Source organism: Peromyscus maniculatus, chromosome X, assembly GCF_049852395.1.
Source record: "Peromyscus maniculatus bairdii isolate BWxNUB_F1_BW_parent chromosome X, HU_Pman_BW_mat_3.1, whole genome shotgun sequence".
Classification (NCBI taxonomy): Eukaryota; Metazoa; Chordata; class Mammalia; order Rodentia; family Cricetidae; genus Peromyscus; species Peromyscus maniculatus.
The window spans coordinates 110,766,541-110,789,452 of record NC_134875.1 but is presented as its reverse complement, the minus strand read 5'-3'; the positions used below and the strand labels follow the sequence as shown (position 1 = coordinate 110,789,452).

Here is a 22,912-nt window from a genome sequence, read left to right as displayed (position 1 = left end):
GCCTGGCCTTTGTCCCTGCCTTCTAGGAGGTAAGCTCTAAACCACTGGAATTTCTGGAGTGACAGGAATGTCTTTGCTGTGAATGATAGGTCTCTGGAAAGTACTTCCAGGGAGGGGGAAACTGGAAAATGATTTCAACCACGTGGGCAATCAATCAACCAATCATGTCTCTATAAGGAATCACTAATACAAAGTCTGAACAACACAACTTGGTTAGCTTCCCAGGTAGGCAATACTCTGAATATGTTTACATATACATACTGGAAAGGCAACACACCCTAAAGCAGTTGAAACTTTATAATTAGAAATTGCCTGTCCCTGACTCTGACACACACACACACACACACACACACACACACACACACACACACACAAACACACACAAAAAAAAACTTTGGTTTATCTTAATTTAAACTCTTTCTACATAATGAACCATAGTTGAAAATAATAGGTATCAGTGAATTTTGCTAGTGTTTCCAGTGGATATTTGAAACTCAAGGATGATTTTGGGAAACCTTTGAACTTGCAGTTGGCACTATATCATCTATGGATTCTTTAAAAGATTCCATGAAATCTTTCCACTCAGATTCAAGGGTATCATCACATCTACTCTTGAAGTATTTCCTTCCATTCATTTTCTTTCCTGTTCTATAACTTCAGTTTCTCTTCCAATTTCTCCTTTTATCTTCCATGCTTAAAAAGAAGACTTGGGCCTCCAAATAGAAGAGTCTTTCCAGATGTAGAAAAGCTTCACTGAACTTATTAAAGAAGCTTGAGTTCCTTCACATTTAAACTTCCGTTGACATTCAATTCCCTATGTGACAACTCTATTAGTTCTTGCTGACCTTTGGAGCACTTGTTGTTTATACCTTGTCACTTTCAACTCATTCCTCCTCATTCCTCTTGGATGTCTCTCAGTATCTCTCTTCTGCAGTTATCCTGATCAACACAGGCGCCTTAAAATTTGTACTATCTTTATGACGATAAAATTATTCTTCCAACACTAGCCCCTCCATCCAGTTATCAACTACTGCAACTACACTGGCACCAGCATCTTTTTTCTTTTGCTCCCCACACATCTATATTGCTACTTCCCTGGTTTGAGCTTTCACTATTTCTCAGATGGAGATTCTAAGTCTTATACTGTTGTCTAACTTCCAGTATTGCTGTGTTAAAAATGCACTCAGCCTTCCACCACACTCAAAAGTGTTATCTATCATAACATCTGACTAAAATCTCCATGTGCATGGAGAATAAAGTTTGAACTTCTGAGTATGGTGTATAAAGTTCTGTACAACCCTGTGCATCATCCCTGTGCATGGAGAATAAAGTTTGAACTTCTGAGTATGGTGTATAAAGTTCTGTACAATCCAACCGTTGCCTGTCATAAAACCTTTCATCATTTCCTACTTCATACTTTGTTCTTTAAAAAACTAAATAGCTTGGGGAAACATACATACAAAGCATGCAATCTATGCCTTTAACTATATACCTTTAATAATGCCATTTCTCCTCTCACCAATCTTTTTCTCTTCTTATTTCACTTAAGGACCCCTTCCTTGAGATTCAACAATACCCTGAAAATGTCCCTAGATATTATAATGTACCACCATATTAAAATTACCCTTTAGTTCCCCATGCCCCCACTGTATTATCAAATCTTTAAAGACAGGGATCCTGTCTGAGTAGTTAGAAAAGTACCTGAAGTCAGTTGAGGCCCTAACTTGTAGGAAGATGATTACGGACAAACTGCATCTCTAATAGTCATTTAGTTATTCTTAAGCAGTGACTCACAAAAAGCCTTCTACAATAGGAGCCGAGATAATGCAGTTAACTGTGGTGGCTGGTCATTTCAATCTCAAATGGCTTTATTTTGAAATGCCTTATAATGCTATCACTCTAAATTGATAATATTTTCATAGGAACTGATTTAAGAATGTATGTTCATATGTATTTAAATTTTATTACTTCAATCTTTTTATTCCTAGCAATGTCTTTTTGAGAAAAGATTTCTCAAAAATTTAACCAAAATATGAAAAACAATTTATTACACAGTAATATTCACCATGGAAATATTCACAATATAAGAAAGCTAGAAGTAGAGAGTTTAAATAATTGTTAAGTAAACTATAGTGCACATATAAAACTACTTAGATTATGCCATTTCAGTAAAAACTTAAGCTATAAAATTTCCTTCAAATTCAATATAATCTTTACTGTACAAAACTTTACTGTACAAAACAGGAAAGAAATGGTGCTTAACTATTGTTCTAATCTTCTCAATTTATTGTTTAAATTTTCTAAAGTTAACATGTATGATTTTTTAAGAATAATTGTAGCTTTTGTTTTTATCTGCTTTTTGTTTAGGTTTGTCATTATTGTTGTTTGAAAAAAGCATTACCTTTCTCAAATGAAATAAGAAGTAGGATAAGCTCACTTAATTTCAGTAAATCAGATTCAAACAAATATGAACTGAGTTTTATCCAAGAGTTGAAACAAAGCTGCAGAGATGATGAATCTACTGAGGCCTCTACCAAGACACACAGATATCACAGACAATGAAGACAATATGCAGAAGAGAAGGGTCCAAACCCCAGAAACTAGTTCATTAGGAAGCCTCACCCTCCATGCAGACTTCTATTACTTCACTCTAGAGGCGATGATAGCAGAAACACAAGACTTGCTCCAATTTGAATCATTTTGGTTTCTCATAATAACCCTTTATTTTTTGTCATTGGCTTGTTAGTCTTTAACTTTTACATTCCCTTGATTTACAGTGACTCACCTCTCTTTCCTACCATGTACTTCATTTCTCCGTTAAGCATGACCCAGTGGACCCAACCTAGTTTGTTTTGTTTTTTTTCCTTAAACCCAGGGAGTGTTGAGTGAGTCAGCATGTATACATAGACATGTACTTGCGGTTTCCCATGGAGTCCAGAAGAGGATGTCAGATGCCCTGGAGCTGGAGTTATGGACTTATAGTCGGTCCTGAGTCATAAATCCAGTATAGTTTTATGTGTAGACTATTCCCTCCTCTCCCCTCTCTTCCCTTCTCTTCCCTTTTCCTCTCTTTCTCTCTTCTTGCTGAGAAGTTGTGTGCATGTTCTTGTATGTGAGTAGGGGAACATGGGTGTCAATGAATGCAGGTGAAGTCAGGGAACAACCTCAAGTGTTCCTTCTTTTCTTTCACCTTGTTTGTGACAGGGTCTCTTGTTCACTGCTCTATCTACCAGGCCCGAAGTCCTACAAGCTTCTGGGATTCTGCCACCCATCTTGTCCTAGCAGCAACAGGATGAGTGATGAGCACCATCACACTTAGCTTTACAATGGTTCTGGTAATCTGGTTTTACACACTGAACATCTCTCAGCCCAATTGCTTATACCTTTTTGTCTCATGCCTTGTCATACTTGCCTCATTTGAATTTGGAGTATATCAGCCTCATTCCTTCTTCTATGAGCAGAAATACAGTTTTTGTTGTTTTTACCTAACAAACAGATATAGGTAAATTACAGTCATTAAACTAAAGGTTCATAATTAGAAAGCCATTCAATATATATCCAAGGATATACCCAAGAGGAGAAAACAGTGGAGTTCAACATTCTTCTGGGGCATCAGAAAGGCTTCTCTGTGGAACTAGCAACAGGATACCTCCTCTGACATGATTTACAGAATTTGATTGCATAGCTAATACAGAACTATGAGAAGTTAAGAGAACACTTTTAACCCAACATCTTAATTTACAGGTGGGAACATGAAGCTACTTGGAACGTCCGTGATACACTTAAGGTTTTATAATGAATTAGTCAGACACTCAGAAATAAAACTCGGGCCTTATTGATACCATAGCAACAGCTCCTTGCGTCTGCAACTCAGTTTGCTAAAGGAAGACAGCTGCTTTCTTAAGTGTTTTAGAATAAGAAGCCTCACAAGATATTCAACTTCAACTCATGAAAACAGGTCCTGTTTTAGAGAAAGATTTAGGGACGCTGAGAACTACTTTGACCCTGAGGTTATTCCCAGAGGATGTGTTGGAAAAGCAAATAAGAGTCAATTACTATTTTGACTTCAATTAGCTGGGGAAAAATTGAAACCATTGCCTCCTTTCATCTCTTGAATGCTGTTGACTAAAGGAGAAGCTGATTAGAGCTCTTAGTCTGGAATGCTGAGCAGCTCTGGGCAAGAATCCTGCATTCCAAGCTGACCCTGCCCCACCAGGAACAACGGGGTAAAAAAAAAAAGACATTGATCACACATTCCCAACTCTTTACTACCCCTTGGCAAATAGAGTGTGTTTACTAAGATCGCTATAAAAGGTATTTATCTAATTAGAGAGTGTTTCCCCCTTTTACTAGTGAGCAATTAGACCATACTTTAGTACATTAAGGAGTTTTTGTAAATCCAACTGCAAGCATATAAATTCTGTAATTGTGTAATTGTACATTGGGCACAAAACCATGTTTTCTCTTCTATTTTGGTTTGACCATTTTTAAAAGCAATTTAGGGTTTTCTAAGCTAATGCTTATGTAGTGAGTGTTTTTAAACCTTAGGGTAATACATATAATTTAGCCATTCTTTGGTCTTAAATCTGCACCAGAAAATGACACAAATTCTACACAAACATATCAACTACTTATTCTGTCCTTCTTTATCTCAAAGTCTGGAGACAATTCATTTGTCTTGTAATTTTTTTTTAAGTATAGTGGTAACATCATATTATTCTTTAGCATAGAAAGCATAAAACTATTGTGGCCAAATACATTTACACACCTTCATTTAAGTGGCATACAATTGAATTTATCTTAATTAAATTATGTTTGTACTACAAGAATGTTGAAGAAAAGTAAAGATCATGAAAAATTCTACTTTAAATAAAAGAAAAATAGAATTAAAGAAAAATAAATTAAATAAAACTTCTAATATGAACCAAAGCAAATAAATGAAGAATGTGAAATAAAAAAGTAAAGATCATATCAGTTTGATTATCACATTCATTAGGTTAAATATGATAGTAGATCAAAACATATGATATTGCCAATATTTGACTTTCTTTTTTTTTATTTAGTTAAAGGTAGAATTGTGGCATGTGGAATGGCAAGAGAGAGGGAAGAGGGGGGTATTAGAAAAAGAAATTGAGGGAGTCAACACAATCAAAGTACATTAGTAGCACGGTATAATGAAACTCGTTAATTCATATGAGTAACATATGCTAATAAAAAGCAATGCCCAGTTTTAAAAGAAAGGAAATAATTACACAGTGCAATCCTCCTAAATTGAATCATATATGAAAGGTGCCAGGAAACTTTATCCATTACATAGTTGACATACTTTATTATTAGTTTTACTACTTATGCCAATAGCTAAAACTCTCTTTTCCTTCTGAGACAAATGGGTGAATTAAACTATAATTCAAATTAAAAACAAAGAAATACATAATGTTATTGAATTTTCATATGCTCTAAGAAATATTTTAAGTGCACTGAAGTAGACAATAATGAATTCATTCCCTATTTGATCAGATGATAAAAAATATCACCAATAACAATTACTATTCATTTAATACATAGTATGAATCACACCTTTAACACATTTTACACAATATCTCAATTGATTTGTATACCATAGACACAAGCAGTGATGTGCTGGTAAATATCTTATAAACAACTATTTTAGAAGGCAAAATACCCTAATTTGTTGTGTTTTCTAATCTCCATGGTGTAAATATTTTGACCTTAGTTGAAGTCTAGCTACTAACTAGGAAGGGAAGTATAACAACCTGCTACTTCGTGGTTCTTTCACTGTACCAGTTACCATAGACATAAATCATTCCAAAGCACAGACAATAGTAGAATGATTAAAAAGTGATAAGTGTTGAGTGTTTATTATTTTAATTTTAATATGATTTATTTCAGTGGAATTTTTATAAATATATTTGCAATAGTGACTAGGTCTAAAAGCTAAATTACTGAACATTTATGTTTTCATGGGTGCCACCATATATGAGGCTGATTTTGCTATGCATCTTCAGTGAAAATGGGGAATATTCATACATAAATGTTAAGTAACTTGTAAAAGTTATATGCCAGTAAATTCAAATTCTGATTTGCTAAACTAGAAACCTTAGTCCTCAATTCTGAAAATAACTTTCATATAATCTAAAAAAATGCATTTTTAATTGTAGATAAAATTGTTTCCAAGCAAGGTTAACAGTAAAAAGTGATTTGTGAATTTAAAGTTATGTCTTCTAGGAGAGGGCCTGCTGGGAGAAAAGATGCAGGTCATTGCTGGAAGGTTTCTGTTTCATGACATTGTCTGAGATTAGTCCGAAGGCACTAGCAATTGAAAAGGGAGAAGTCAGTACATGAACACACCAATCTATTCTTAGACATCAGCCAGGGTCACTGAAGTGTGAAAACCCCATGGGAGGAGCTTTCCAGTCTAGAACATTTAAGGAATTCTGTCTTCTTGATCTGTCTGCTGTGGAGTCCCTGTAGACTGTGATAGGTATCACCACACATTCTCCCAATTGCTTTTTTTTTTTTTCAGGTAAAGGAAGGAAAGCTCTAGATGATCCCTAAGTAATTTCTATCACATTTTTTTCTTTCTTTTGGCCTCAGCATGTGTGGACCTAAGAGGACAGCTTTCAAGAGTCTTTCCCTGCCTTCCACACTGTTGAGATAGGGGCTCTCTTGTTTCTGCTGCACCCTGTACTCCAGCTAATGGGCCCACACATTTCTGGGCAATTTTTCTGCCTTCACTTCCCGTCTTCTCGTAGGAATGCTGGGATTACAGATCTGCACCACTGCATCAGAGTTTTAGTGTAGGTTCTAGGAACAGAACTTGGGTCTTCAGGCCTTTATGGCTAGGGCTTTTACACACTGAGCCATCTTCCTGACCCAATAACTATATTTTTATAAAAGAATAGCTGTGTGTCTTTTCCCCAGAACACAGTTCAAAGCAATTTTTTTTTTCTGAAAGTGACTTTCTCTGGAAATAACTTCTCTTACTATCAATTCTTGTTTTAGAATGGGAATCAAAAAAATTCATTTTGGGACATGTAAACAAAATAAGGCAGTACTTTTTTTCAGGATTTACTATTATGTTTTATGGTTATACCTTATGTTATTGTTATATACAAGAACATATTACAATTTGATAATTATATCAAATCCATGCATGTTACTAAGTTTGCTATACCCTTATTAGAAATACTAGCTTCTTCCAGAATTTTTTTCATTTTTTTTATTGTTGCCTGCATATATGTTTGTATGTGTGCATGTGTGTGCTGCTGCTCACAGCTGCATGTTTATGGATGCCAAAGATTAATGACAGATGTCTTCCTCAATTTCTTCCCACCTTATTTTTTGAGATGGTCTCTTTGCTGACCTTAGATCTTACTGTAGCAGCTGGGTTGGTCAGGCAGCAGGTTCTAGAAGGTCCTACCTTCGCTTCTCCACAATGAAGCTCTAGATGCAGGTGGCCACATTGAGTTGTTTTCAGTGGATGCTGGAATCAGAGCTCAGGTCTTTCTACTTACATGGCAAACTCTTTAGCTACTGAGTCATCTCCCCATCCCTCACAATTTAAGCTTTGCAAACATACACTTAAAGATTATAATAATCTTTATAGCATCATATAGCCATTTCAAGTCACATCCTTTCAGAGCTGCTAAAGGATCCTGGGTTCACTTAGTATAAACTACAGAGGAATCCAGGATCTAATGAGGTTAATATCTTGCACATAAATTCCTACTAATTTTGAACACAACATTTATATGATATGTACAATAGCACCTACTTGTAACACAAACAAAGTTCTTGTGGGCAATTCAAACTTCCTGGAAATAACTTTTCAAACAGGGGAAAAAAAATGACATCAGTGAAACAGCAAAGCTTTGGGTGGGTAGTGACCCATTGATGAGACAAGATAAGAAAGCACAGTAGTTGCTATCTACATAAGTATACTTTAAATTTTAAGTTACCTGAAAATCAAATAAAATTCATTTCTTCGGCACTGCTTTTTATAATTCAAGTTTTCAATAGCCACATGTGACTATTGTATTAGACGGTAAAGAATACTTAAATAGAAAGTTTCCATCATCTCAGATAGAATTTTTTTTGGATACCACTGAAAGGTATTTTGTTTTGTTGGTTTTTGATGCTGGAATCAAACTCAGAACCTGGTATTTGCTGGACAAGCTTTCTATTACTATAGCTCAACATCCAGACTCAAAAGACTGCTTTTCCTCTCCATTGGGCTTCCAATTTTGTTCGAGTCTTCTCAACGATGAAGATCCTTTCTTGAGTCTTGTTTGAAATACACATGGGTATTTCAGGGACAAATAAATGCTTTCTCCACTAACAGTGTGCTCAGTTCTCAAACTGTACAGCCACATCCTTACACAAAAATTAGTCTATTTGTCTCATGCTCCTAGCCTATATCACTTTTGCTCTGTTTGGGGAGTCAAGATGCAGGAAAAGCAGGAAGGAGAAAAATCCCACCATTTTTCATTTTGATAACAATATCCTAAGCTTTCAGAATTTTGCTTAACTTTCATCTTATGGATCCTATTTTTTTATCACCAACTCCCAAATCCTTCTACTCTAGAGAGATATAGCTTTGATGAGCTCAACCTTTTCCCTTTTCTGTCCCTAATGCCCTAGTGTGGCTGATTTGAAAGATTAAGGACGAAGCGGTCTATGAAGGCAGGATGCTCCTTCAAGTTTGATGAGGTCCTCAGCATATTCATCTTAATCAGCAGGGAACAACAATAATCATGATCACTTTACAGGTTTTTTTTTTCTTCTCCAAGAGCCCTTTTCATTTTTGACTCCTTTGACCTGAAGGAACAAGGCTGGGCTTGGTCATCTAAATGCCACAGTGCTCTGCTCTGTACCAGGCAGTCCTTCCTCACTGTACAATGAAACGCTAGTGGGGTTTACAAGATAAAGGATGAATGAGTTAGTAAGCCAGCTCTTTGTCTCCCTTCTCCCACCCCCTTTTCTGCTCCCACTGTTTGCTGCGCAGTAAAACTGGAAGGTTTGAACTAACAGATCTATAAGTTCCTGCCTAGTGGTGAAGTTGTTTGCCTTGCTCATTCTAGGGGATGATAATGCTTTTAGCTCAAAGGAAAGTGGACCTAGGCACTTAGGAGGGATGAAAGTTATCTCCTGGTAGTAAAAGTGTCTTGTTACTTTCAACCACACTTTCCCTCAAATTGCAGTCCTGTTTTTTGTCTTTCCCTCTATGTTTACGTAGCTTTCAGAGTTAAAAGAGGAAAAGGTTAGCTTTAGTTTGTTAAAATTTGTATCCTGTGTCTAGGGATGCAGCTAGGTTGGGTGCTTGCTTAGTATATATGAGGCCTTGAGTTTGACCCCCCAGCATAAACAAACAAACAAACAAACCAACAAACAAGGATCTTGAAAGCACATGAGGAATTCATAAGGGACATAAAGTTTTTCTTTGTGGACATTACCACATCCAAAATAAGCCACAGATTCCAACAGTGTGATGCTTTAAAAACTCCCAGCACATAGAAATTTCACAGAAACCCTTGAAGCCCCATGTGTTTCTCTCAATAGTAACAATGATTGTCATTTACTGCACAACTGTTTGATGCCAGGCATATCTACATGACTCATTCTAGACATTATCTCACTTACTTCAACTCTAACGCTTTCTCAAGTCAAATGCTGAAAGGGCTCTGAGAGTCCCTAGTAATTTGCACTTACTCACACAGCCAATATTTTGGAGCCAGGATTAGCACAAGACTTCATCAATTGCTTCAGTCCATCTGTTTTACACTATGTCATTAATTTCCAAATTATGTTCCAAAGGAATCCTAAATGTCTCCTGGAGCTGATCATTATCTTGAGAAGGGGGAGGCAAGAAGGAACATGTATAGAGAATGGGCAGTACCCTATCTGTTTCTTGTTTGTCCTGCTTACCTGCCAGTTTTAAGTCCTGATGGCATTTCTTTAGTGATTTTATGTCCTGAGATTCTGTGATACCATTCTGACAGCCATAGAACTTTTATGCCCTTTTATCTGACATTTACATATGGGAATTGACCATGCAACTGAAGAATGGTTAATAAAAAGTAAATCATTTTACATCATTATGTTGTCTCAGCTATAGATTCAGAAATGTTCTGGTAGAAGTTGATTATTCAGAGGCATGCGAGACCGAATCATCACAAAAAGGAAAAAAAAAGTTATCTGAACCACACTGCTACTTGCTTCCTCTCAAAAAGTAAATTACATTTAGACAAGATGATCATTTGATGTGTGATGGCCCTTGGCTGAACAAAATATATTCTTTCATTTCCTTCCAAAAAAGATCATTTTCTCGCCGGGCGGTGGTGGCGCACGCCTTTAATCCCAGCACTCGGGAGGCAGAGGCAGGCGAATCTCTGTGAGTTCGAGGCCAGCCTGGGCTACCAAGTGAGCTCCAGGAAAGGCGCAAAGCTACGCAGAGAAACCCTGTCTCGAAAAACCAAAAAAAAAAAAAAAAAAAAAAAAAAAAAAAAAAAAGATCATTTTCTCAATCAAAGGTAACAGGACTGACTTTCAAAGAGAGGATTATTCACCCTTTTCTCATTTACTAAGAACCTAGAGAATTCATAGCTGCTTTTTTTTCTATTAGAAACCTGAACAGAGATCAGTTTCAATTTTTTTTATTTCCTATGGTGTTCTTTAAAACAAGTGAAGATATTCTTCAAAAGATTTATTTTTCTGGTGGCATTCTTTAAGATTCAAATGTTTCCCCCTCCTTGCCACATGCAAAGAGAACTCTGGATAATAGGACCTCCAGTATTTTCAATGAATATCCTGGAACAATTAACATTGTGATAGGATTCAGAGCATGTCACCATAAAGTGTTTCCTCTTGGCATATTGAATAGTTTAAATGGAAAGAACGGTGTCCTTATTGATGGATGATCATGGAGGAAGAATCTGAATAAAGGGGTCTTCTTAATTTTTCCCATCTGTCAATCATACTGCTCTTACCCTGGTATACACATCCACAACATCAAACCCACTAGAAAGGACACTATAATTTAACTGTTTCTTTATAAAGTTTTCAGAGTCACACAAGCTCATTTTCATAAATTTTTAGGTTGATTTGTCTTTTGTTCTATAGACCTCGGTCATGGATCTAGGATGAGCAGATAAAAGATTTTTTTTTCTTTCCTCACAATTGCCAAATGGCTTGGTGCAAGAGCAAGTTGCCTTTGAGAAATCTGCTTGTTTAATCCATTTACTAAATAACAATCATGATATTAATCAAATGTCTTTTATGGATAACAAGAGAGGGAATCAGAGAGGGAATCAGAGATTCTCAGAAAATGAATGATTTCATGGCAATGCCATTATAAAACAGATTGCAGCAGAGTATGAAATCACAGCTTTAGAAAGTTAGAGTCCTGTTGATTTGGGCATTGTGTATTAGAAAACCTAAGATTTGGCTACCACCCAGTATATCATCCAGAGAGAGGATGAGACATTTAGCTCCTGGTAGTGGTTGACTGTTTCTTACAGGAGTTACTCTGACAAGTATATTCAGGAATTGGATCTTTATTGAGGGTAGAAAGTTACCAAAGGGAGGGGTCTATAGGGTTATGTGTGGTGTGAGAGTCTCGATCTTATGTGAAACTGAAAATACATTCTGAAGAGACAGAAATATGATTTGTGTGATATTTTTTCATGGTGATTTTGTGGAGTGATTATCTCAATATTCTCTCTAGGGAAAGAGGGAGGGAAAAGGCGACGCACCCGGGAGGAAATGAACGGTCACTGAAGAAAGGCATCAACCTCTGTGTTTGTCAGGACTGTCATAGGAATACCTCAAAGAGGCAGCTTAGCAGTGTTGCCTGCTTCCAAAGATGCTCTGAGAACAGCACATGGCAGGGAACTGACAGACTATGAAAGCAGTGACACTCCTTTCTTTGAATGACACTTTTATATGGCACATTTTTTAAGACATGTAAAACCCGTTTGCAACAATAGAGCAGTAGGTGTGCTGTTATGCTTTCCCATTCACAGGTTAGAGGAGCCTCAGTGCCAAGTAAATAGTAAGAAAAAGGGAAAGTTCTGCCACTTGTCTCTTCAATAACAGGTTAACTAAATGACTGAGTAAAAAAATAGTCACCAATGTCAATGACTGCACTTTAATATGGAATATTGTGGATAGTGAACAGGGCTGTCTCCTTAGACTCACTGCTTATGACATTTCATCTGATTCTCAAAACAAGTCTCACGAGGGAGGAAAAACTTCAAGTTTCTGGAGATAGAGTAACTTGCTCATAGTGACCAGCTCAGGATTGCAATTGAACCCATAAATGTCTCGATCCATATTTCAGAACCTCTATTATTTTATTATCAGTCTTCAAATATCAAGGACGGAAGACAGGGAAATTTGTAGTGAAGCTCAAATTCATGGTGGCAATAAAAGTATAATGTTTTCTTTCCTTTGCTACTACAGAATATGAAAATTGTTCTAAGGCATTTGCTTATTTAGCATCAGAAAAGGAAAATATGTGTTATCCATTGGCCTACAAGAAGTATTAATTTATTAAAAAATAAAATAAAATCAATACTTAATAATCATAACCTATAATGAATATTTGACTTTCACATAATTATTCTTTGCTTAATCTTAGCTAAAGAATCAATATTCCCCCTTAGCAAAGGGGCAAGGAAAGCAAAATTACCAAGAACCAACAGCAAATTAATTTGATATAGTTTCTATTTTAGTACAAAACACTCAATTTGTCCAGTTTCTAATTTAAGTTCAGAGAACATCTTATTTATAAGAAGGAAGAATACTTTAACTCCTTATGAAGGCTAGGCAAGTATCGGATAGAGGAGAAAGACAATTTGAAACTAGACAGAATTGACCACCCTGTGTTTGACAAGTTCTCAGGGGGCTGTACTTCATTCTCAGCTCTGGCTTATCATCAAAAGCCTTGGAAAACTATATAGCATAAAAATCTAAAAAGGAAATAGAGAGTCTGTACTTTGAGAGTTTCACCTTATGGATAAGGAAATGAAGTTCCACTCAGAGTAAATGACTTGCTGGATATTATGCAAATACTGAGGAATTAGGACTTGACTCCTCGTAGCATCACTCATATGAAAGCTAGGTCCATAATATTGTGAAAGAGCACTTGATTTATAGATTGATAACCCAGGTTTAAGCACCCTTCTCCAAGAACTATACACTGACTCAGGCAAAACAATGCCTCTTAAGAGTTTCAGATTTTACAAATTACAATTAAAGTTCTCATAAAGCTATATCATAGGAATGCTGAATCTAGTAAGATAACACATAGACAAGTGCTTTGAAAACTAGAAGTACATCAGAAGACTAAAGCATTTGTGGTAATTGTGATGATAATAGTGATGATTATTAAGTCCCTCTTATTTCCAAATTCTAGTTGAAAGAAAGAGCTTCCATTAGAAGAAGTGCTACAAGTTATATTGTGAGAATCATTGGAAATGATGAGATGTGAGTTTTGATGCAGTTTTAAAGATAACAGAGCAGTTGGCAGGGTTGCTGAATATGATAGGATGCCCAGTTAAATTCAAATTCCATGTACATAAAAGATAGTATAAACATATTCCAAATCCTACAGGAGACATGTTTTTATGCTAGCAAAGTATTTGGAGTTTATATTCCAGTGGGTATTCTCTATTTTTATTAATTAAATCTTAGAAACCCAACAATGGGAGAACATTTTGGCTTCATTTGTGTTGTTACAACAAAATGTAAATGGAGTAACTTATAAGCAGTAAAAAACATTATTCATAATTGTGGAGTCTGAGATGGCCAAGACCAAAGTGCCCAGAGTGCCTGTGACTTTCAAGACATTTCTTATTGTGTTCTCACATGGTAGAAGAAGCAAACAAACCCCTTACACTTTTTAAAATGATATTTATGATAGCTCTGAACCCATGATTTATTGATTTTCTCAAGGATCTACTTAATACTATCACACCAGTGACTGAGTTAAATATGTGGATTTGGGGTAGTAGGGAATACGTTAAGACCATAGGAAGGAGCCAGGCGGTGGTGGCGCACGCCTTTAATCCCAGCACTCAGGAGGCAGAGGCAGGCAGATCTCTGTGAGTTTGAGGCTAACCTGGTCTACTGAGTGAGTTTCAGTACAGGCTGCAAAGCTACAACAGAGGAACCCTGTCTCAAAAAACCAAACCAAAGCAAACAAACCAAACAAAAAACAAAAACAAACAAAACAAAAACCCATACGAAGGGGTGAAGGGATTTCTGAGAAGTATAGAAAAAGGTATGTGAAAGCAAAGGCTTACGATAATTTACTAGTCTTTATTGTAACTATGTGGGACTGTAAAGAAACAAAAGCAAGAAGACCATTTTAATGTGGGATGTCCTAGAAAACAGAATCTATGAAATTACTGCCTTTAAGGCAGTTAGTTATCTGTCTCTATGGTGGCACATTCCTATAATCCCAAGAGTTGTGAAGTGGATGAAGGAGAATCAGCAGTTCATGACCAGCTTTGACTAAATAAGGAGTTCGAGGCTATCTAGGATCATGTGAGACCCTGTCTTGAGAAGAATTAAAGAAAGGAAGGAGGAAGGAAAGAAGTAGGGAGGGAGGGAGGGGAGGAGGGAAGGAGGAAGGGATGGGTGTTTGTACAAGCAGTAATTTGTGTAGGATATGAGGTCAATACCTTTGGTGGGGGAAGAAAGAAAGTAAGAGACACTAGTTTCACTGATACTCCTACACCTTACCTCCTAGAGGGGGAGGAAGGACCATTTATCCTACAGCTTCATGAAGAGTTGCCCCTGGAGAGGGGAATAAAGGGTATTATAATATGCCATTCCAATTTGGGAGTTTAATATAATTTAAAAAACAGCCCATACAGAACAAAGGTCTCTCCCCTCTTCTTTGTCAGGCTAAAATCGTCGGGGGAGGATCCCCCATTTGAAGATGCTTCCCTCCCTTCTCTCTCCCAGTGGGAAGAAAGGACTCTTAATCACAGGATTGTTAATCACCAAGACAACTCAGGGCTCTTATCAGCTCAAAAACAACATGCAAAACAAACCTTACTAAATAACCTTTATCTTTCAGTAGGCCTCTGTATTTGTCATCTTACAATTTACCATGCCTAGATACTCAAGTCCTCTTCCTTTGTCTTCTGGCTGCTCCTCAAACTCATTGCCTTTTGTTAAAATTGTATTTAAGCCCGTGTGTTTGACTGCCTCTTTGTGGTTTTCACTTCCTTTTCTAAGAGATCTCTATGCCATGTAAAAATATTAACATCAAATAAAACGTGCCTTTTCTTCTGTTAATCTGTCTTTTGTCTGCTGAAATTGCAGGGCCTTGTGTGCAAAACATAAAAAGGTAGAGGAAAAGGGTTTTACCTACCTCAGACTTAACACTCTCACACACTGAAGCTACAAACCCCCTTCAGATGAGCTATTTCTGAAAGCTTCAGAAAAAAACTCCGAGGCAGGAAGGCTAGGAGGAGCTCGGAGCACCTGAAAGGTAGTGTGGTGGCAGTAGCATGATCCCTTCCTTGCTACAGATGATATGAGAAAGGGATAGAAGAGATGGAAGAGTTGTGATGTCAGACACTCCCCGCACCTACAGAGAGGGCCACTACAAATAAGGCACCGTTGCAGCGCGGAAATGACAAAACCATCTTAGAATAGGATAGCAAGTACCTACTGCACTAGCAGTCTACAAGAATGATGCAGTTCCTGCTTAGAATGTAGTACTCTAACCTGTGTATTGTTACACAGATGTATTTAAAAGAATACCAAATGGGCCAGTGAGATAGCTCAGCGAGTAAAGGTACTTCTTGCCAAACCTGGTGACCTGAGTTTGTTCCCTGAACTCACATGGTGAAAGGAGAGAACTGACCCCCTCACATTGTCCTCTGACTTACACACACACACACACACACACACACACACACACACACACACACACACACACATTGTGGCATGGGCATGGCCGCCATACAAATAAATAAATAAATAAATAAATAAATAAATAAATAAATAAATAAATAAATGTAATAGAACACTATCAAAATAAGGATAAGTATCAAGAAAAAAGAACAAATAAAGCAACTGAAAAACAAAAATGGGAATTTACAAATATTTCCAAGATCAACCAGTCTAAATAGGTGTGTGTGGGGGGGGGCACATAGGCAACTAAGAATATTCAGGAAACAATCGCAGATGAAAATCGTGGGACTACATCATGTTTTTGCTGCATGCATGGGGTAAGAAGTGAGGGACAATCAAAATTAATGTGCATGGTTGTAGTTGAGAAATTTAGTCAATGGTAGCTTTACTAAGATGAAGGTGGGGAGAGGAGACTCATTCCTTGGGAAATCTGAGGTCTAGAGGAAACCAAACCCTACTTATTTTGTGAAACTTCCTAGTAACAAATAGCCTATTATGATCTATTTGGAATAGTCACAGTAACTATAAGATAGTTGAGATAAGATACTTGAGATACCTCTGGTAGCTCAAGCTTTGTGAGTAATTCCTAAAAAATATTTATTAGCTATCCCAAAGTAGTCAAAATATCTTTAGTGCCTGACTCTATTCCTAAATAATTCACTTGACAGATAGTATAGATGTAACATATTCGCTCTTCACATCAAGTAACAAGACATACATTTATCTCTATATTAGAGTTCTTATAGACAAATAAACTGGTGTTTCTTGGTTCCTCAGAATTTGATACAGTACTATGTAGGAAGCCTTTAGTAAATATTTGTATTTGATGAAAAGTCTAATGTCTACAAGTATCATCAAGTTCTGAAAATACTATTAAGCATGATCAAAGTAGTTTTAAAAATGATTAACCAGTCAAATTAGACAAATCAATAACTGTGTCCTATATTTCACAGCTGGTAACCAAATGTGAATTCAAGATTTTGAATGAGAGTAACTGAAGGATAATAGAATAAAAATATGACTAGGAAGTTGGAAGTAAGTTTACTTCATAAAGAGTGATAAAGAACTGTTTCTAAATGGTCATAAGTTGGAAGTGGTTAGGTCCTCCAAAAACATCTAGGATGTCCTGGAAGATAAAGAGCTGATGTCTGGTTTAAATGCTGGTACTGGAAGTAGTCTGAGAATCTGGTAAGCTTGGAAGAAAGTAAGAACACAGCAGGGCATGCTAAGTACACAAACCCAAGGCAGCATCCTTGACACCAACCCAAAGAATACCTGTGACTAATGACTAAGAGGAGCAAAATAACAGGAAGGGGAACTGAGACAAGAATCAGAGGTGCGTGAGAAAGAAATGGAGGAGGTTCAAGAGTCAGAAAGTCTTGGAAGTTCAGCTGATTGTTTAGTAAACACCAAACCACCTCAATAACATTAAATACAGACAGATAACAGCTTAATAATAATGCATGTATACTTTTAGATAATTCAGTTATTAGCCTTCAGCAATCAGCAAAGGGAAGTTAAATAGAAGCAAACAGCAAAAATACAAGTGGAATCATTAGTATAAGCTGCTGTCTACCAGAAGTTATCAGTCTCCAAGCTGTACTTTTTATGGATCTTGGTCAGGCCTTTGAATGGTTCCAGTAACCATGTGCAATAGACTCTGGGATGTACCATCCAGTTTCTCTCTAACGAAGAGTTTCTTCTCTCAGTTGCTAAGAGTGCTGTCAGTGTAGACAGTTGTCAGTTGGCCCCTCAGGGTTTCTCTAAGCTTCTTAAGGTCATGTTTTCCCCAAAGAGATACATTCTAATGACTAAAAAAGATGAAGGCATAAAAGCCTAGTTATCCTGGTCCATCTTTTGACCAATGGCTCTCACATTGCTTAATTAGTTTTACTTCTACCTGGATCTGCTTCTTTGCTCTGTCTTCTATAAGATACTTCTTAAGAAATCTTTTATGAACCAAACTATTTCCTAGTATCTGCCTCCAAAAAAAATCTCTGTGACCTCACATAGTCTATTTCATCAATTAATTGTCTGCAACTTATAGACAACTGCATGAATTTCAACAGTTTAGACAGGGGCTTATTGTAATCTCACATTCCATGAAGTACTAACTTAGGATACTTTTAGGACTAGTTCAGCCTCAGATTCCCAGGGTTTTTTCTCTTTCTGATCTGCCATCCTCAGCATGGTGGCTTTGTGGCTGATTTGGTACTTTTCATAGTCACAAGATAGCATCACGTGTTGGAATGAAAATATCCTGCAGAAGGAAAAAAATACTTACACTTCTCATGTGGATCTTTTTTAAGAGCCAGACACCCTTCCTCAGAAGCCATCTGGCCAACCTTTCCTTAGTTACTGGCCAGAGCTGATGCTCACATTTATCTCCAAACCAGACACTGGAAAGGAAATGAGATATTTGAGATTTTCAGATACCATTTAGAATCTGCTCCTGAATCCTTTGAAGGATGGATGTAGCCCTAAAGAATTCAAGATAACTATATCACCCCAATCCTACAATGTGTTTATTCAACATTTTCCTTCCAAGCAAATCATTTTATATAACCTAAAATCTAGGTTAGGTAGCTGGAGGGAACTGTTATTTTTATATAAAGCACCTGGATGGGCCTTCTGTGAATCTTCTCACAAGGACAATGAAATGACGTGTTTTGGCCACAGGGTGTGATATGCGTGGTCTTGTTCTCTAACCATCAGTGAACTGAGCACTGGGCATATGTGTATTTTCACTAGAGCTTGAACTCAGTCAAAAGCAGTGTACTCACAGCCCATATTAAATTCACTGACTTTGGAAAACACAGTTAAGATGCTCAATTTCAAAACCAGCCAGCCACAACAGGACAAATATTTATGATTATACTTCTCTGAGGTACCTGGAGTATACAGGGTTTGGGTTTTCTAGAGAAGGAATTAGAATGGTGGTTATCAGGCACTGGGGTGGGACAATTAAATAAGAAGTGACTGTTTAACAGGTTCAAGATTTAAATTTTGGAAGATTAAAAAAAAGTTCTGTGGGTGGATAATAGTTGCACAATGATGTGATGGTACTTAAACACTGCTGAATTGTACCCTTAGATGGTGAAAATAGTAAAACTGATGTACATTTTTACCATGATTAGAAGAAGCAGGGAACTGGGGATGTAGCTCAATGGCAGATCACTTGACTAACATGTGCAAGGTCCTGGATTCTAGCTCCAGAATTTAGAAAAAGAAGTATTTTTAGAGAATGGGGAAGAAGACCCCAGTAGCTTAGATTAATGGCAGTTTTAAGAAATGTAAATATGTCGGGCGGTGGTGGTGCATGCCTTTAATCCCAGCACTTGGGAGGCAGAGCCAGGCGGATCTCTGTGAGTTCGAGGCCAGCATGGGCTACCAAGTGAGCTCCAGGAAAGGCGCAAAGCTACGCAGAGAAACCCTGTCTCGAAAAACCAAAAAAAAAAAAAAAAAAAAAAAAAGTAAATATAATTATACCTTTTCCTTCCTCTCTCTCCTTCCCCTAGTCCTCTTCCCCAACTCCCTCTCAAATTCATGGCTTCTTTTTCTTCAATTATTATTGTTGAATATACACATGCTCACACATACACACAAATATATAAATACAACATCAATCTGCTGAGTGTGTAGTGCTGCTCGTTTCTATGTGATTTCAGGGCTTACCACTGGTATTGAATAACCAATTAGGAGGCTTATTCCTTGAAGCTTCTCTTTGCAGCATACAGAGACCATTACAGAAAGCCATATCTGGTCAAAATTTAGTCATTTTAACCACCCACTAGAATTTCTTTAGCTTATAAATATTTACTTCCAGAATATTACATTATACTATGTTTGTAAAATAACTTTGCATCTTTTTAAAAGGTTATTTTATTTTATTTTATTTTATTTTGTGTGTTTGAGTGTTTGCCTGCATGTATGTAGGAAATCAGAAGAGGGTGTAAGAGCCCCTGGAACTTGAATTAGCAATGGCTGTGAGCCACTGTGTGGTTGCTGGGACTCAAACTCGTGTCCTCTACTGGAGAAACAAGTGCTCTTAACCATTGATTTTAACTACAATGTTAAATGGCTGTGGCTCCAGCTCATCATGTAGCAAAATTATTTCTAACAAGAGATTTGAATTGAAATGGTTAACTGTACCTAAATGGTGATTGTCTTAATGAGGACTGGACCATTCTGGTTAAGAAAACAAGATGCATGGCTACTTTTCTAATGTATGTCTTCTCTATGTACACATTTGTGCCATTTTCTGAATTAGGAGATTTAATAAACTATGTTGGGGCAGAGTGATCAAAATTGTCTTCGCATATTAATGTATCTTAATATCTTGACTAAGAATTACACAAATTGCTTTTTGCGTTCTCTCTCCCTCTCCCAACATGGCGGCCTCAGCAAAAAAGAAGAATAAGAAGGGGAAGACCATCTCCCTAACAGACTTTCTAGCTGAGGATGGGGGCACTGGTGGAGGAAGCACCTATGTCCCCAAACCAGTCAGCTGGGCTGATGAAACAGACGATCTGGAAGGAGATGTGTCAACAACCTGGCACAGTAACGATGACGATGTGTACAGGGCACCTCCAATTGACAGATCCATCCTTCCCACTGCTCCACGGGCTGCTCGGGAACCCAATATCGACCGGAGCCGTCTTCCCAAATCGCCACCCTACACTGCTTTCCTAGGGAACCTGCCCTATGATGTGACAGAAGACTCCATTAAGGAATTCTTTAGAGGACTAAATATCAGCGCTGTACGCTTACCATGTGAACCCAGCAATCCAGACAGGTTGAAAGGCTTTGGCTATGCGGAGTTTGAGGACCTGGATTCTCTGCTCAGTGCTCTGAGTCTCAATGAAGAGTCTCTAGGTAACAGGAGAATTCGAGTGGACGTTGCTGATCAAGCACAGGATAAAGACCGGGATGATCGTTCTTTTGGTCGAGATAGAAATCGGGATTCTGACAAAACAGACACAGACTGGAGGGCCCGTCCCGCCACCGACAGCTTTGATGACTACCCGCCTAGAAGAGGTGACGATAGCTTTGGAGACAAGTATCGAGATCGTTACGATTCAGACCGGTACCGGGACGGGTACCAGGATGGGTACAGGGACGGCCCACGCCGAGATATGGACCGCTATGGGGGCCGGGATCGATATGATGACCGAGGCAGCAGAGACTATGACCGAGGCTATGACTCCAGGATAGGCAGTGGCAGGAGAACATTTGGTAGTGGGTACCGTAGGGATGATGACTACAGAGGAGGTGGGGACCGCTATGAAGACCGGTAGGACAGAAGGGACGATCGATCATGGAGCTCCAGGGATGACTACTCTCGGGACGATTATAGGCGTGATGACAGAGGGCCCCCTCAAAGACCCAAACTGAATCTAAAGCCTCGGAGTACTCCTAAGGAAGATGATTCCTCTGCTAGCACCTCCCAGTCCAGTCGGGCGGCTTCCATCTTTGGAGGGGCGAAACCTGTGGACACGGCTGCCAGAGAGTGGGAAGTTGAGGAACGGCTACAGAAGGAGCAGGAGAAGTTGCAGCGGCAGCTGGATGAGCCGAAACTAGACCGCCGGCCACAGGAGAGACACCCAAGTTGGCGAAGTGAAGAAACTCAGGAAAGATAACGGTCGAGGACAGGAAGTGAGTCATCACAGACTGGAGCCTCAGCCGCATCTACTGTCACTCTCCAACCTCCAAACCTCCTAAACCTGATCAGCCTGTGAAGGTAATACCGGCCCCTCCACCAAAGGAGAATGCGTGGATGAAGCGAAGCTCTAACCCTCCTGCTCGATCTCAGAGCTCAGACACAGAGTAGCAGTCCCCTACAAGTGGAGGGAAGGTGGCCCCCACTCAGCCCTCTGAGGACGGACCATCAAGGAAAGATGAAAATAAAGTAGATGGGATGAGTGCCCCAAAAGGCCAAACTGGGACCTCCAGTCGTGGTCCTGGAGAAGGAGGGAGCAGAGACCCCTGGAAGGAGTTGGACAGGAAAGATGGCAAAAAAGATCAAGACTCCAGATCTGCACCTGAGCCAAAGAAATCTGAGGAGAATCCAGCCTCTAAGTGCAGTTCTGCAAGCAAGTATGCTGCTCTCTCCGTGGATGGTGAAGATGAGAATGAGGGAGACGACCACACTGAGTAGACCTCCACGTGCTGTGCTTTCTTCTAGTCTCCACCCCGGAACATTCAAGAGCAAATCAAACCTCTATCCAGACAAGAAAAAATAAAACTCACCATCTCCTGAAGACCTTTCTTAACTTTTTTTTAATGAAATGAAATTGTTTTGCATGCTGCTGCAGCCTTTTAAAGTATTGAAGTAACTGGAGAATCACCATTGTAGCCAGAGATGTGGCTACCGCTTTTGAATGGGGAAGTTGTGATCTGTCCTGATGATACCAAGCAGCCACCTGTGTGACTAGTGCCTAGGGCTCCATTCAGCAGAAATGTAGTGACAGTGAGGCAGTAGAGACAGGTACAAGGAAGAGTGAGATGTCTGCCTTGTCATTCTTATCCTGTGGTGGTACCCATGAATTCCCGAACATCATCTGAATAAATTTCCCATCCTTGGAAAGGTAGATTTAGTCTCTCAAGTTCTTTTAGTCTCCAGGAGGCTGCCAGTCCCTCTAATTCTGACTTAACTGGGGCCAACCTAGGGAGAATTGTTTTTTGTTTTTTACCCCCCCAAGGGGGTAATTGGGAGTGAGTCTACAGGCCACTAACAAGTAGTACCGCTTGGGGACCAAAATGAATGGGAAACTCAATCGTGGTTTGAAAAGCTTTGAGGGAGTGATCAGTTATTTTATACCAGGTAGTAAGGGAAATGGCATGACCTCCGATAAACACATGAATAGAAGGATCGTTTCCCAGATGAGGAAGCACGTAGCAGGTGTGGGAAATTCGTCTTCTAAAATCTGTCCTTTCTAAAGGTTCGAATCTATCCACATTC

At 38.4% G+C, this 22,912-nt stretch overlaps 1 pseudogene; it reads left to right on the top strand.

Annotated features, from left to right (window-relative positions):
* Positions 1-20,321: 20,321 nt before the first annotated feature.
* Positions 20,322-22,541, top strand: LOC102916463 (eukaryotic translation initiation factor 4B pseudogene; annotated as a pseudogene).
* The last annotated feature ends 371 nt before the right edge of the window (positions 22,542-22,912 follow it).